Source organism: Oryctolagus cuniculus, chromosome 3 (assembly GCF_964237555.1).
Source record: "Oryctolagus cuniculus chromosome 3, mOryCun1.1, whole genome shotgun sequence".
NCBI classification, from domain to species: Eukaryota; Metazoa; Chordata; class Mammalia; order Lagomorpha; family Leporidae; genus Oryctolagus; species Oryctolagus cuniculus.
The window spans coordinates 147,224,249-147,239,290 of record NC_091434.1 but is presented as its reverse complement, the minus strand read 5'-3'; the positions used below and the strand labels follow the sequence as shown (position 1 = coordinate 147,239,290).

General features: G+C 41.1%; 1 protein-coding gene across 14 annotated transcripts in view; it reads left to right on the top strand.

Moving 5' to 3' along the window:
* The window catches only part of CACNA2D1 (calcium voltage-gated channel auxiliary subunit alpha2delta 1), a 524,460-nt gene that overhangs the window by 68,998 nt on the left and 440,420 nt on the right, over positions 1-15,042 (top strand).

The following is a 15,042-nucleotide window of genomic DNA, read 5'->3' as shown; positions in this document are numbered from 1 at the left end:
ACATGGGAGACTTGGATGGAGTTCTTGGCTCCTGGCTTTGGCCTAGCTTTGCTTTGGCTGTTATCTGTATCTAGGGTGTGAACCAGGGGTAGAAGATCTATCTCCTTCTCTGTGGCTCTCCCTCTCTCTTTGTCACTCTGTCTTTCAAATAAATAAATCTTCACAAAAAGGCTTATTATGGAGCAGGCATTATTGTAAGCTGTTTATGTGTAAGATCATTTTAGTTCTCATCAGAACCTGTGACTTACATCCAATTATTATCCTGCTGTTGAAGAACTGTCCCTGTTTCATCTCACAAACAGCCAAAGCAGGATTAAAATGCAAGACGTCTGGTTCAGAGCCCAAGAATTTATCAGCCACTTCGCTGTTCCACCAACTAGGAGGGAAATAACTCCAAATCATATTTCTTTCTATGAATAGGTGTGAATTAGCTTTAAAAATTTTAATTTTCATTATATTGTATGTAACACATTGCATTGCAGAAGATTCAGGCAGACAGTAAATTACGTACAGAATGGAATCTAGACATAACCCATCTCCCCACTTCCTTACTTGCTCTCTGGTTGGCAGTTTGTCTTTCCAGTGGTGTTCACTGCTTGTGCTACTCATTGTGACAGTGCACATATAATTGGATGCTTGTTTTCTTACATATGCTTATAGATAAGTTCATAATCTGTGCACTGTGACTTGCTTTTCCACTGGAGCAATTCAGCTTTACCATGAATAATTTTTTTCATGACTTTATTTTCCATTCCATTTTAAACTCTTTATTTTGAGAGGCTGAGTTACAGAGAGAAGGACAGAGAGAAAGGTCTTCCATCTGCTGGTTCACTCCCCAAAAGGCTGCAGAAGTTGGAGCTGGGCCTGTCTGAAGCCAGGAGCTTCCTCCAGGTCTCCCACATGGGTACAGGGGCCCAAGCTCTTGGACCATCTTCTACTGCTTTCCTAGGCCGTAAGCAGAGAGCTGGATCCCAAGAGGAGCAGCTGAGACTAGAACTGGTGCCCATATGGGATTCCGGAGCTGCAGGTGGAGTCTTAACCTACTATACCACAGCGCCGTCCCCCGTTTTTAATTTTTAATCATTCTGTGGAATTAATAAGCCATCAAGAATTTAAGAATTCCTCTCACATAGGATTATATAGATGGCTTACATTTACTTCCTGTTACAGATAACGTCCCAGTGAGCAGCCTCGTACAAAGTACTGTGTGGGGATCTCAGCATTTTCCTGAGATGAGACCTAGAGATGAATGGGTATTTTTCATGTTGAAAAGCAATTTCCTGACTTTCTTTCAGAGAGAACACATGCACACGCACACACACAGACACACACAATGATATATACAGTATTTGTTGATGGTTTTGAATTTGTGTTGATGTGTATAAGATATTTTGTATGTTTTTTTTTTTTTTTGACAGAGTGGACAGTGAGAGAGAGGGACAGAGAGAAAGGTCTTCCTTTTCTGTTGGTTCACCTGAACCCCAATGGCCGCTGTGGCCAGTGCACCATGCTGATCCGAAGCCAGGAGCCAGGTGCTTCTCCTGGTCTCCCATGCGGGTGCAGGGCCCAAGCACCTGGGCCATCCTCCACTGTACTCCTGGGCCACAGCAGAGAGCTGGACTGGAAGAGGAGCAACTGGGACAGAATCTGGCGCCCCAACCGTGATTAGAACCCGGTGTGCTGGTGCTGTAGGCAGAGGATTAGCCCAGTGAGCTGTGGCGCCAGCCCCGATATTTTGTGTTTTAATTATTTATTTGGTGATCAATGAGCTTGAGTTTCTTTCCAATAATTTTTGTCCTTTTTTCCTGATAATTTCTACTTCTTTTCCAGCCAGTGATACATGTTTCCTATTGATTTTCTACTAATTTTTCCTCTTAATTTTATTAAAATTAATAATTTTTATTAATTTATTTTTCTATTAATTTCCTACTTAACTGTGTAGATTCAGTAAGTCTTCTGTTTTTTCTTTTGGATTGCTATGTAGGCATACTGTTGGCAAACAATAAAAGCTTTTTCTTTTTTTTTTTTTTTCTTTCCCCAGTGTTTATGTTCCTTATTCCTTGGCTTATCCTTACTCATATGTTTTCAACCATGAATCTGATTGATAATGTTTATTAAGTTAAGGAAGGGTCCCTTTTTAACTTACCTTGCTTTAACAAGAAAACAAGTTGAATACTGGGGGCCTGCACTGTGGCATAGCAGGCAAAGCCACTGCCTGTGGCATCGGCATCCCATACGGATGCCAGTTCACATCCTGGCTGCTCCACTTCCAATCTAGCTCTCTGCTAATGTGACTGGGAAAGCAGCAGAGGATGGCCCAGGTTTTTGGGCCCCTACACTCACGTGGGAGACCTGGATGTAGCTCCTGGTGGCCGTTTGGGGAGTGAACTAGCAAATGGGAGATCTCTCTCTCTCTCTCTCTCTCTCTCTCTATATATATATATATATATATATATATATCCTTCTGTGTCTCTCTGTAATGCTGCCTTCCAATTAAATAAAATAAATTTTTAAAAATTATTATGAAATAGAATTCTCTTCTGATAATTTTATGTAAATTAGTACTGCACCATGGAGAGATTTTCAGAAAATATTTGACTTAGAGGATGATTGGAAATCTTTAAGGAAAACTATTTCTTAAAAATATTTATTTATTTGAAAGGCAGAACTACAGAGAGGCAGAGACAGAGAGACAGAGGCAGAGGTCGATCGATCGATCTTCCATCCACTGGTTCACTCCCCTAGACAGCCACAACGGCCAGAGCTGAGCTGAACTGAAGCCAGGAAACAAGAGCTTCTTTTAGGTCTCCCATGTGGGTGCAGGGGCCCAAAGACTTGGGCCATCTTCTACTGCTTTTTCAGGCCATAGAAGAGAGCTGGATCAGAAGTGAATCATCTAGGACTCGAACCGGCGCCTGTGTGGGATGCTGGCACTGCAGGCAGTGGCTTTACCTGCTATGCCACCATGCTGGCCCCAAGGAAGACTGTTTTAAGGAGAATTTTTTCCTAGCAAGAAAAATATAAACACGAAGGATCTTTGAATTAGGAAAATGGAAAGTATGTGATGTTGTTAGTACCATCCAGTGCTCAAAATATTTCGGATTTCACTTTTACCCAAAATGGTCTTCAAGTGAATTCTTGTCATTCTGGAGTGGGTACAACCTAAAGGTCATTGCTATGTACAGCAAGAGAGGAGAAAACACTGATAGTAAGATTGGAAGGATGGAAGGGGCCAGTTTGGGGAGGGTCCTCACAGAACGTACAAAATGTAACTTAATGTCACGTAATTGGACGTTTGGGAACACGGAGTAACACCACAGGCTCTACCTCAAAGTCTTGGGGCTTTCATTTTCTTGTTGTTGTCTGATAATAGAAGATGCCCCCTTAGCATCTGTCTAGGAAATGGAGGCTGCAGTAAAGCGTATGTGAAATATATAAAGTAAAACATTCATTGGAATTAATATGAATAGTGTAACAACTCAAAATAAAATAATACATTGATTTGCTTAAGTCCAAAAATGCCACGATATCCTATTTCCAATTTAATTTCAGATTCTGATTATGACTTTGGAAGAGAAGTCAGCTATGGTATCATTACTTTCCTGCTTCACAGAACTTAATGAGCTTCTAAAAGTAATTTTAGCCATTGGCAAAGACATACAGTGTTAGATTAGATAGTACCCTCTGTGTATTTCTCTACACATTTGTTTGGCTGCTTTTCCCTGAAGAAACTCAACATTTATCCTAGTCTGCCAGTACTTCTGCCAGTTGCTGACGGTCCCTGGGTTGAAGTTTCCACAGGTGTTGAGGCACGTGCCCACTGCCAAAGCGGACATGGGCAGTTGAGGCTGTAGGTAGCTAACTATATCAGCAGCAGGGTGCAGTGGCTCCTGAGAACAGAGCCAAGCAGGTGTGTGCACTCAGAGCCCAGCAATTCTTGCTGTCTGATTACATGGAGGTTGGCTGATTCAGTGGCTTTCTTCCTGCTGGATTTCCTACTTTTTTGTTATTGGGAACCAGTGAGCCTTTTATTTTTCTTCTGACTTCAGAAAATAATTTAAAATTATTTTTAAAAAATTTAAATTAATTAAATTTAAACTTATTTTTATTGTATTTTTTATTTACACTTATTTTTAATTTATTTTAAAAAATTCCGATGGACATATTCTGTAAGATTAAGATATTTGAAAGAGAATATTTTTATATGTGCCTTTTAAGAGAAGCTTTATGGCCCATGCATCAGCCATGATTCAATTCCCTCATTCCTCTCCATTCCTCTAGTTAAGAAAGAAACAGAAGTTATTGGATTGAAGGCCATGCTTTTCCAGGAGAAACCTGGTTTATTGCTCCTTGCTGATAGGATAATTTGACCACACTCTTTGCTCCCCTCAGAGAGCCAGCCATTTATTTTTTCAATTAATATTTTTATTGGGTGACTGTTTTGTCCCAGGGCAAAGCTGAGTGCTTTTGATTTCAGCAGTGAAAGACCTTCTATTGTGCTGATTACCTTCTCCTGGAAAAACAAGAAAATAGACAAGATAGTTGCAAGGTCACGAGTGTCCTAAAGAAACAACTAGAGACTGATTTGGAGGGCAGAAGGCAGGGGTAAAGTCCTGAATTTAGCTGACTTGGTCAGGAATGCCTCTGGAAGGTGGAGCTGTTTGATCTTGAAGGGAGAAATAAGGTAGGCAGAAGAAATAGCAAGTGCAAATAGCGTGCTTTTCAAAGATGACTATCAGATATATAGAGAGACAAGTTCAACACTGAAGTGTCTTCTTCCTCAAAACAATGGTGCATGCAGGCACATGGGCCTGTATATCTGTGCTGTAGCAATGTGGCATCTAGGAGGTGGGTGAGTTTTGAAGTCATTTTTAATTTGCTTCATTTTTTTCTTTCTAGAGTCTCATGCTAAGGTTTCTCCAGTTTACTAGCTAAGAGAGTAGCAAGTAAGGAAGACCCTGGTCAGGATTAGAGAGAACAAGAAGATCTGCCCCCAGTGCTCTTGTGTGTCACCCACTAGTAATGAGAGAGAACTGGTAGGGTCACACAAATTAGGCAGTGTGACATCAGCCCTTGTTTTCCTTATTAGCCACCCAGAAAAATGTGAACACTGCCTCTCGTGTGGAAATAGCATATATGTGACTGTTCAGTATTTAGAGCAATGAATTCTTTTAGAGCGATGTTTTTCCTGAAAGTGTTCATGTAGAAGTGTAGTGAGAATGCAGAAATGATCAAATATGAACCCCATTGCTGTGCAGGGAGCCAACATCATGACCGGTATAACTAAATCGCTGTTCAGTTATTGATCTGTCATTGATCTACACAACAGAAATCTGTGTTATATGAAACTCATCCACACTGAAAGGATTCATTCTTGAGCAATAAAGATCAAGGAACATACTTTTTCTAGCAATAAGTTAAACATCAGTGAACAATACTTTCTATAAATTAGCTTACAGGGGAATTTTCTTCATAATTCCATGTGAAGTAGACCTCAGTAACCATATGTTTCGACATGGTTGGTTTAAACACTATGTTTTTTATTCCATAAGACTGCTAATTACATACCTTATAAGTTGCAATTAATATTTGATAGTTCAAATATTAAGTAGTGCATTGTTTACAGATTTTGGAATTTTTTTCAAATGTACTAAAGCACATTTTCACTTTTTTAGGGGAAACTCCTCTTAGATTGAAAAAAAAAAAAAAACTTACAGAGACAAAGAGATTTTCCATTTGCTGGTTTACTCCTCAAATGGCCACAGCAGCCAGGTCTGGGCCAGGCTGAAAACAGGAAGCTAGAACTCCATCCAGGTTTCCTACTTGGGTAGCAGGGACTGTAGTTGAGCTATGAACTATGCTCCCAGTCGCAGTAGCGGGGACCTTGGTTGGAGGTGGAGTAGCTGTGACTTGAATCAGGACTCTAACCTGGTTTACAGGTGTCCCAAGCAGGCTTACCCCATTGCCCTACGATGCCCGCCCCTCCTTTCACATGTGTTTTGAAAAATGGAGCACCTGTTTCAAGGCTCCTTTTCCCCCCACTCTTACGCCCCCCTTCTTCATGCCTTCTCTTAATTTTTCCCCCTCTTTGGGCGCTCTGAATCTCTTTCAGTTCCTTCAGTTTTATTTTTCTTCTTGTAGTCTGATCTGTACCAAGTGGCTATGCCACAAATCCTGGGCGTGGTTGTTCACCAGGAACATGGTATTTCCTGTGGCTTCCCAGCCCAGTGCAGGTCCTCAGATGAGAGACCTTGTGGTCAAGGTATCTCCCTGCCAGGTGAGTGTGAGGAGAGACCTTGTGATGCACAATGGGATCCCTGCAGAAACGATCATATTCTGTGCTTCCTTTAAGTAGGTGTTAGGAATTGGATGGCTCGGATACTTTTTTTTTTTTTTCTGAGATTTTTTTTTTAACTTGGAAATTTTATGTATTTAAAAATTTTTAAAGGTTTATTGATTTATTGGAAAGCCAGAGTTACAGAGAGAGAATGTGTGTGGGGGGGGAGAGAATCTTATACCTGTTGGTTCACTCCCCCAAATAGCTGCAGACAGCCCGAAGCCAAGTGCCGAGAACTCTGTCCAGGTACTCCTGGCCTCCAACGAGGAACTCCAACCAGCCACTCCTATATGAAATCCCAGCATCACAGGCCATAGCATCAGCCCTTTTAGTTGGAAATTTTAAGTGATAATAATCATTGTTGGGGCTGGCACTATGGCGCAGTGGGTTAAAGCCCTGGCCTGAAGTGCCGGTAATCCCATATGGGGGCCTGTTTTTGTCCTGGCTGCTCCTCTTCCGATCCAGCTCTCTGCTGTGGCCTGGGAAAGCAGTAGAAGATGGCCCAAGTCCTTGGGCCCCTGCGCCCATGTGGGAGACCCAGAAGAAGTTCCTGGCTCCTGGCTTTGGATCACCACAGCTCTGGCTGTTGCGGCCATCTGGGGAGTGAACCATCTGATGGAAGACCTCTCTCTCTCTACCTCTCTCTCTAACTCTTTCACATAGATAAAATAAATCTTTGGAAAAAAAAATCATTGTAAAAAATTAAGCACTACAGAAGCATGGGTAAGAAGTTGCATGACAAGTCAAAAGATAAGCATGCCATAATTTCCTTTGCACCCAGAAAGACCTTCAGACAGTTTTGCCTCCAAATGGAAAGGTTTTTAGCAGGTAAATGAATGCCTGTCACAGGACATGTTTGGGATAACTGACATGATCCTTTCTCATGTGTACCGTGTAACTGCATAAAGGGCCGTCTCCATTAAATAGGAGCTGGGCTAGAAGTCCAAGGTGTTTGCTGCTTCTGCAGTTTGCAGATCCAGAATTCATGTTTGTGGTTTGTATCAGTTGAGAAAGAAGTTAAGTTAAATATTCAGTTACAAGAGGTTCAAAATGCCGGTGAGGCCACGTTGCTGCTAAGAGACAGAGCTTTGGGAAAATGTACCATGGAGCGTTTGAAAAGACAAGAGCAGGGGAGCAGTGGCAGTGGAGGTTTTTTTGATTTTTTTTAAATACTTCTCTTGCTCTTGCTGACCTGGCACCAGTAGCGTGAATTCTGACGGACTGCATGCGTGCACGTCCTTTTGTGTTTGTGTTTGGCGAATGGTGGTAAGGAGGGCCATGCAGCCTCCCTTCTGCAAGGGAATGTTTGGAGAGAGAAAAGAAGGGCTGGCAGGCCTGTGGGAGGTTGCTGAGTCACATGTGATTCACAGATCCAGCTTTGGAAACCTTTACACTTGAACGTGACGGTGCAGGGAGGTCCGTTTTGAAGCTGCTGTGGAAATCCACATTGGGGTGTGCGCTAAATGGAGCACTAGGAACAGTGACAGGATGACTAATAACGGGAAAAAATTAGAAGCCTGCCACAGCTCATCTGTACAGTTGATGTTTAATTCATGAGACTGCCTGCCTCATGATTCTTTCATTTTTCAGTAGCATGAGTTACATGGGTGTAAATCTTAGAGCGGCGCCTCCTCATTTCACAGGGCTCAGTCAGTGCTTCCTACCTGCTTCTCTGGTGACTTCAGGTGATCCAGTCTCTATGTCTGTGCTTCAAATCACTGAATAATTATTTTAACTATGAAAGAGATGATCATTAACACAAAGGAGACTCCAGGAGATCAGCCTTCGTGTTTTTAAAGTGGTTATTTTATAATTTACATTTCAGTAATCATCCTGTCATTTACTCCCTGATAAAGGGAACTATACCTGACACTGTGATTTTCTTCTTTTCTTGTAATAATGAATTATCTGGTATTAAAGATTTAACTAGGAAAGTAATTTACTGTGCATGTATGAATCATGTCTTACAGTATATTTTCTATAAAAATATTTCAGAGGCAGAGAGATGACAAAAAGAGAAACACAGAGCGAGAGCGCTTCCACCTGTTGGTTTCAAATGCCTGCCACTGCCAGTCTTGGGCTGGGTCAAAGCTGAGACAGGAACTCAGTTCAATTCAGATCTCCCATAGGGTGGCAAGGACTCAACTGCTTGAGTTATCACCCTGTTCTCAGGGTCTGCATTAGCGGAAGCTGGGGTCAGGAGGCAAAGCCAGGATTGGACACAGGTAATCCCATGTGGGCTGTGGCATCCTAACTGGTACTGTCTTTATCACTAGGCCAAATGCCTGAGTGTTCATTCTAATTTACTGGGCACAGAAGCTTAAACTGGATTTAGCTACATAAAGTGCTTTTTCTACTTTATTATTTTTTTCCTTTAATTGCCTAGATTTTGACCTACTTTTCAACATATGATGCACAAAAGGCAATAGTTACATGACACTGTTGTTTGAACACTAGCATATGTTATATGTAATTTGTAAAGTCAGTTTAAATTAAAAATGCCTAAGATTGTGACCAAGCAATAAATGAAGATATCTTTTGACATTTATGTAAACTCTTTTCTTATAACTCATCTTTGCAAAGGTGTATTGTAATTTGGGGATCATTTGATAAACATAAGCCAATTTCTTTTTGAAGATATATTTATTTATTTGAAAGGCAGAGCTACAGAGAGAGAGAGATCCTACATCCTCTGGTTCACTCCCCAAATGACTACACAACTAAGGATGGACCAGGCTGAAGCCAGGAGCCAGGAGCTGCTTCTGGGTCTTCCACATGGCTGTAGGGGTTCAAGCACATGAGCCATCTTTGCTGCTTTCCCAGGTGCATTAGCAGGGAGCTAGGTAGGAAGTGGAGCAGCTGGGACTCGAACCGTAGTCAATATGAGATGCCAGTTGTGCAGGCACTGGTTCAACTCGCTGTGCCACAGCACCGGCCCCATAGGCCAATTTCTAAATCAATGAATCTTACTGTGTATATTTGAGGTTTGCAGTACATATAATGCAATATATTTAATATCTAATGACATAGTTACTCTAGTGAAATGATTAACATGTTTGTCATCTTTCACAGTTGCTTTTTTGTGTGTGATAAGGGCAGCTAAACTCAAGTTATTTAGTAAAATTCCCTAAAACAGTGCAGTATTGTTAACTTTGGTCCTCATGTGCCTTAGATCTTCAGACTTGTTCATCCTGTGTATCTGATCCACTTCCCCTGTTTCTTCTCCTTCCCTCTCCCACCACTGTTTCACTCTCTATTTCTGTGTGTTTGATCTCTTCTTAAACATAAATTCATTTTTAATCAGCATTTCTCATTGTTGATTTCACTGTGTTAATGGGGAAGAACAATTTGATTTTAAAACAAGCAGTCAGGGTGTTTATTGATATTAACAGGCCAGTCGAGGGAGCCAGCTCTAATCCCCACCCAAGGGGCCATCTTCTGATGAGAAAGTACAGCTGAGACCATCAGCTGGGCCATAGGACAGTGCATGTGCTTCTCAGGCAGAGAGGTCACTGCTGTGACCCTACGTGCTGCGGGGGCAAAAGGCCAACAGCAATGAAATTGCAGTAGATTGTTCAAGCTGGAAGGCTGTTTGCCATCTCGTGTTTGGAAATGTCATTCCTACCTCTCAAGTCCTGTACTGAATGAGAAAGTGATGAAGTGCTGGAGGTGGACCATCCTGGCACTGTTTCTCTCTGATGATTTTCAGAAAAAGAGTTCTTGTCTTTCTGATTTGCACTTTGATACATTTGCATTGATGTCTTTTTGATTGTTGACTGATCTTGGTCTTGGAACAGCTGTCAGGCAAACACCATGTCAACTATGCTGGGCCTTGGTTCTTACCCATACGTTTGTTTGTGCACTTGAAGTTGCATCATGAAAACAGCCAAGGCCAGCTGCAGTAGTCGTATTTCCCATTCACTCTGAAAGACGTCATGTTACTTGTAGAACATTTTATGTTGAGAAACACGTCAGGGCTGACTCTACATTTGACCTGCTACTTTCTGTCAAGTATGTGTGCATGTTGTGACTCGTATGAGAGTCCATCTTTGGGAACATCACGCACGATGCCAAGAAAGTCATGTTATGTAAATGAGAGCCATAGAATATCTTGTTGTAAACAAATAGTGCCTGATGAATTGGATAATGCTGATAAAAATTTAAAAATTTCATTTGAGGATAATTTGTAAGTAACATGCATATTTTCTCAGATTTTTTTTTTTTAAGATTTATTTTATCGATTTGAAAGACAGAGTTACAGAGAGAGAAAGAGAGAAATAGAAGTGCATATCTTCCATCTGCTGGTTTACTCCCCAAATGGCTTCAACAGCCAGGACTGGACCAGGCTGAAGCCAGGAGCCAGGAGCTCCATCCAAAGATCTCACATGGATACTGGGCCATCTGCTGCTGCTTTCTCAGGTACATTAGCAGGGAGCTGCATTGGAAGTAGAGCAGCCAGGACTTGAACCAGTGCTCCAATATGGACGTAGCGTAACAACTGGCCACTTAACCCCCTGTACTACAATGCTGGCCCTCCCAGATATATTTTTCAAGGAGAAAAATACCTGAATCGTCTCAATTATTTAAATCCTTGTTTTGTAACTATAGATAGCCTTTCTCTTGTCATGTAAAAATAAGACTTACGTAAATGTCACTTTTTCTCTACATCAATGAAATGGAATTTAAACCCAGGGCTATGACATTCTAGAAAAGAGAAAATAAGAGGCATATCTAAATTTATGATGGAGGGAGAGTTGATGGCTACTATCTGGTGGTTTAATGATAAGAACTAAACCACTTTTCAGATCACTGCATCCATTAGCACTTTTTAAGTAGTTAATTTAATAAATTTTTACTCAATGTTTATTTTATTCATTGAAAGGCAGAGAGTGAGTGAGAGATCTCTCCTATCAGCTATATATAGAGAGATGGAGATCTCCTATCAGCTAGCTTACCCTGTTAATTCCTATAATAGTTAATGCTGGACCACACCAAAGCCAGGAGTCTAAAACTCGTTCTGTGTCTCCCATGTGGGTAACAGGGACCTAAGCGCTTGAGCCATCACCTGCTTCCAGGGTGTATATTAGCAAGAAGCTGGAAAGAGGAGTGGAGCCAAGTTTCCAGCCCAGGTACTCAGATACAGGATGCCAGGGTCCCAAGAGGCAGTCTAACTGCTGTACTAGACTTCTGCCCCAAGGTAGATGTCCTTTATTCACTTAAAAGACCAAACTGCTCTGCCATTTATTAACTCTGTGACCTTGGGCAAGCACCTTCACCTCTGTTCTTTTTGAATTTTGTAATCTGTAAAGTGAGACTAGTAATATAGTGTCTACCTCAATTGATTTTTTTATGAGAATTAAATAGCTTGTTTACTTGGCTTGTTTAGGACAGCTACTGATACATGGGTGCTCAGTAAATATTACCTGTTGCTTATTAAATATCTTTTGTCTATTTAGAACTATGCTAGAGATTCTCAGAATATGCAGCTGTAAGATATGCCCATCCATTCTAGGGAATTAACTGTTCTTGGAGAAATAGCTCTAATAAAAGACAGTATATTAATATGTGTATCATTCTTTGATGGGTTCAGATCTTAGAAACTTAATGGGGAGGGAGGAGGCTGGCGTTGTCATGCAGTGTATTAGGCCACTGCTTGCCATGCTGGCATCCTATATAAGCACCAGTTCGAGTTCTGGCTGCTCCATTTCCAGTTTAACTCCCTGTAATGTGCCTGGGAAAGCAGCAAAAAATGGCCCAAGAACTTGGACCCCACCACTCATGTAGGGAGAACCCAGTGGAGTCCTGGACTGCTAGTTTTTGCCTAGACACAACAGCTGGGGCTGGGCCATTTGGAGAGTGAACCAGCAGATGGAAGATCTCTCTGTATCTCTCCCTCTCACTCTATAATTCTGGTTTTCAAATAAATTAAATCTTTAAAAACTAAAAAGTCTCAGGGAAAAAACAAAAGATATAGGAGTCTGAGGTCTTGGATTGGCCTGAAGAGAGTCTTGGAGCACAGCCTGCAGGCTGCTTTTCAGGAGCGGAGCCTTAAGGGGGTGATTTCAGCCATGAGGAAGGAATCGACAAAACCCACTTGTTTGTTATAAAGCAAGTGGCTTGCCTGCACATACTCATACATGTGGGAAAGGGGCGGCCATTTAAGTCAGAATCCAAACAGGGCAAGCCTTTGAGTACATTACGGTATTTGGAATATTGTGAATGCCCAGCCAGTAATTCAGGAGACAAGAGAGATGCAGAATTTTGTATCATGACATTGAATAATGTTTACATGCTTGAATTAGGCTAAAAAGACATTTTGTAAACAATTTGTAATGACTGAGAAAAAAAAATACAGTGAAACAATGCAAAGGAAGATCTTCCCTGAAGTGAGTGGAGTTTTGATAATCAGCAATTAGAAGTGCAGCTCATTTGGTTCACAGAAACACCAGCAGCAGATTGTGTGGCCACGTGGGACCTCTTGGTTGGCAGCAGGCTGGAGGTTGTAAGTGGGCTGTGCTGGGGCAGGATGGAAACAAAGCTCTGAAGGCCTCAGGGAGCAAATCCCCAGGATCCAGGAAGGTGAGCTCTGGCCCTGCTGCTCACCTGCAGAACAGCCGTGCTGCCAGCGCATTCATCGCTGCTTTGTTGTCTTGGACGCTGGAAACAAATGGCCGCAGTGGAAGCAGAAAATATTAACTAAATAAACAATTTAAACCACACAGAAAAATCCAACATGACAGGGAAAAAAGTAGATTTCATGAAGACTGGCCTGGGAGAACGATGCATGTATATGTTAAACGGGTTCACACATACACACACACACACACACACACACACACACACACAATGAAGGCAGAGAAACAGGAACAGCTGAGTGTTCAGATTTTAGTGATACAACCTTTTTTCCTACTCTTCAGTCCTTTTCCTGTCCACTCTGATTAGCATGGTCAGATCTCTTTCTGCATTTCTTCAGGATTGTTCTAGATAAAAATGGTATCCTAAGGCATTTCAATTTCACACTTGAAGACAGTTTCTAAAAACAGAGCAGTAACATTACTGAAAAATGGTTTAAATTGGGAATAATTTCAGGAATTGACATTCCTGGCATGACACCCATCTCACAAAACAATCCTATGGCTTAATGCAAGATACTAAGCATTCCTTTCTTGCAAAAAAAAATATAGAGTTATCCATGTTTTGAAACATGCATATTTAGCAAAATTGCATGTCTAGGTTATTAAATCTTTGGCTTCCTTATGTTATTTTTATCCAACTACAGGAGCACTGTGGGTGGTTTATTATGTAACAAAAATAGGAGCAGTTTGGCATTGGTAGAATATTTATAGCAAGTGGAACACTTGACTTTTGAAATATATGATCTTATTCCTTCAGATTTATGAATAAGCTATTTATATATCAGCACAATTGAATTCAGGCAGTTTGTTAGATCTTTTGATATTTTAATTCTGCCCTTTCCCTACCCCTCCTGCCCCACCCTGCTCCACAGGGCATAACTATGTGTCTTATTCCCTTGAGTTAAAAATAAGATTATATCTTTAAAAAATAGTGGCATAGACAAGAAAATTCTGTTAAGCCTGTAATATCTGGAGCTCTATCTTATCAATCTCGTATATCCCTCCTGTATATCCATTACTTTAACAAATACACTTCTTTTCTTTTCTCTATGATGTATCTCCTGTTATAACTTTTCTAAAAGAAGTTTTATTTATTTCAGAGAAAGAGAGGTGATAGAGCTCTCGTATCTGCTAGTTTATTCTCCAAATGCCCGAAACTGTGAAACTGGGAGCTGGGGACTCTGCAGGTTTCTCATGTGTGTGTGGGTGGCAGGAACCCAATTACTTGAGCCATCACTGCTGTATCTTAAGGTCTGCATTAGCACGAAGCTGGAGTCGGGAGTTGGAGCTGGAAGTAGAAACCAGGTTCTCTGATGTGGGAGGTGAGTTTCCCAACCTGTGTCTTAACCACTAGAGTAAATGTCCCCACCCATTCCTTCTTTGTCCCTGTGATAACAGCAAGTGGAATAAGTAGAGGAGTGTAGAAGAAAGATGTCTGTTTTAATACTCTTTCCTTACAACAGGCAGGAGGTGTATCCACATTATGTTCTTTTCCAGAGAACTTATCTACCTCAAAAACAGGAAGGACAGTTAGTCTTGGGTAGGACTTCTTGTAACATGTCTTAGCTGTTTCTTTGACTCCGTTGATCTGCCCTGGCCAATTCTCTAATATGCTTAGCGTTTAACATAATTCAATAAGTAACCATGCAGACTTGACACTTTGTACTCAACTGTGACACTTAATAATAAACAGGATGCAGTTTGTGCCTTTCTGAGTTTGATGTTCCATGGGTGCATGCAAAATGGAATAGATTACCATCTTTCTCTTTCTGAAAATAGAGTCTTTGGAACCATATGCACTGCTCTTTTGAAGCTGTATTACAGACAAACCCAACCACCAAAGGAACAATACTAATTGTATAGCAAACTTGTTCCTCTCAAACATAATGAGAATTTGAATATTTTATATTTTGCTTTCAGAGTTTGGGCTGTTTCTGTACTATAAAGAATGAAGAATAGAGGGATTGCCATCCATTCTTTTCACTGTGATGTGCCCAGTCCTGTCTAGAACGTTGATGCCTCTGTTTGCACCTGAGATTTGAAGCCTGGCAGTAGAAATTTCTAACAAAC